This window comes from Corvus brachyrhynchos, unplaced genomic scaffold (genome assembly GCF_000691975.1).
Source record: "Corvus brachyrhynchos isolate BGI_N302 unplaced genomic scaffold, ASM69197v1 scaffold150, whole genome shotgun sequence".
Taxonomy (NCBI): Eukaryota; Metazoa; Chordata; class Aves; order Passeriformes; family Corvidae; genus Corvus; species Corvus brachyrhynchos.
In genome coordinates, this window is record NW_008236162.1 from 2,940,546 (window position 1) to 2,942,987 (window position 2,442).

Sequence of the window (2,442 nt, forward strand, 5' to 3'; positions counted from 1 at the left end):
GGGGATCCCCGGGTCGCCCCGTGGCGGGCAGGTGCTGGCGGGGACACGGGAACCGGGGACACGGAGACCGGGGGTGAAGCCCCGTGGGGTCGGGAGCGCGATGAAGTTACTTTTTTTCTCTCAATAAGCTGCTCTGCACCAGCGGAAGCGTCGCTCGGTGCTGTGTAACGTGGCTCAAATCGCGTTATAGGGGTGTTGTGGCGCTGGACTCCGAGGGGACCCCGCTGTCCCTACGGCGCGGCGGCAGCGCGGGGCTGGTGTGGACGTGAGCTGGAAATCCAGGAAACGGGCTCCTTCTCCTGCTTCCCTCCGCAGCGTTTCTGAGTGCTGGGAAGCCTGTTTTTGTTTGAAAGTGACTGTTGTCCCTGGAAATATTTACTGAGCAGCGATCAGGAGCGGTTAATGGGTTCGGGGTTTGTGCAAAGGGTCTAAATCTGCTGCTTGATCCGTGAAGGCTCCTCTTCCTCGCGGCCCCCGTGCAGGGGGTTGGGGCTCGGCTGGAGCTGGCAGCCGCGCGCTGCTCGCTGCAGGGTTTATTTATAACTCCAGAGGAGATGTTTGAATTAAAATCTGGATTGAAGACTGGGCTGGCAGCGCTGCAGCCGGGGGGAACGTCGCTTTCACCCGGAGTGTTGTCCCGTCGGGGTGGCTGTGCTTCCTGCCCATGCCAGCCTGCCCATGGTCGTGGCTCCCACCTTCCCCTCCTCGGGTGGGTTTGGTTGGACGCTGCAGAGGATTGGGGTTGGGGGCTGCCTCGTCCTGTCTGCTCTCACATCCTCGAACCCGCTGGGGCGTGTTGCTGCTGCTCTGGTTTGGGGTGATGGTGGCAGCGAAGGTGACACCGCTGGCACCAGCGTCCCCGTGAGGAGTGCAGGCATGGAACACGCCGGGGCTACAGGATGGTGCCGTGAGCAGGGTCTGAGTGCAACGGTCACATTAAAAGCATAAATTGTCCCAGAACAGCAGCACTGAGGGGTGTCCTGGGCTTCCCTCGGCGGGGGACACTGGGGGGCCTCAGGCAGGTGACAGCTGGGCTCTCCATCACACTCGTGAGCTTTGCTCTTCGTGTCTTTCCTCATATGGCCCTTCCTCGTATGTCAGCCCCGCGCAAACGCTCGCAGGGATGTTTAGTCCTTTGTCAGTTTGCATTTGGGAAAAGCATCCCATCCCATGCCTGCTCCAGTGCCCTCCCCAGCTGTTCCCAGTGGGGGCTGTGCCGAGGGCCCCCTCGGAGGGGCCGGGATGACCGTGCAGAAGCATTAGGGCATTACACGATCCCACTAAAACGTGACATGAAACCTACAGGCGTAGGCAGAAACCTACAAATATGCGGTGACCCTGGCTCTGCTCTCGCGCAGTAAACATGATTTATTCCAAACCCTTTCCAGATGGAACAATCAAAACCAGAGGCTCCGACTTTGGGAGCGTCTCCTGGAGCCACTGGGGTGCGAGCAGGGAGTGGAGGGGCCCGGGAATGTGGCAAGGGCTGCACGTGCCTTGGGGACGTCCTGCTGGGGACAGCCGAATCTTGAATTCTGCGGGTGAGCTGGGTCTGAGCAGGGCTCCTACACGTGCCCCAGGGGTCCAGGTCCTGTCTGTGCCCCGGCGTGCTCAGGTCCCCTCTGTCCCCCCGGGTGCTCGGCACTGCTGTTGCCTGTGCTGCAGGAAATGTGTTTGGGGCAGTAACGCTTCAAAGCAGAGCCATGTTCCAGCGCTCATCCGGTCCAGCCTGGAATCGGGCGTGCCTGAGTGCTGTGCACCGGGGAGGCTCTTCCCAGCAGCCGCCAGCGCGGGAGGGACCCTGGCTCGGCCGCAGGTCCAGCTGTCCAGGCAGTGGCTGGGGACAGGCAGGTGGCCAGAGAAGCTTCAGTGGCTGGAGCTCTGTCACCCTGTGGGTCCCTCATCCCGCCTCTCATTTGGCTTTTTCCCACACTCTCGCTTTATTTATCTTTAATTATTAGGCCTGTGCTGAGGAATCCTGCGCTGCCTCCGCGGCAGCTGCTGCACATTTACCCCCCACGCCTGAGAAATGCGCGCTGGCACCGCAGCCCACGGACAGGCAGAGCAGGGATGAGGGACAAAGGACAAGGGATGAGGGATGCCTGTGGCCCCAGGACCTGCCCTGCAGCCACTGCTGGGCTCGGCCATGGTCCCAGAGTCCCGGGGACACGTTGGTGTCTGATGGGGAGTGTCTGCTGAGCGGAGCTGTGTCTCCTTGCTCTTCCCTTGGGCCCTCGCAGGGATCTCCAGCGATGGCTGTGGGTGTGGGGAGGGGGTGATGCTCACAACCCCCTGCAGCCCCAGCAGACGTTACACGGTGTGTGCCCTCCAACACCCGCCCCAGTTCACACCCAGGTTAATTCCTGTGCCCAGCTCCCTGCAGGGAGGAAGGAGGGGTGCCAGCCTTGGTGCACGGGGTTCTCACCCCGCTCTGACTCGTGG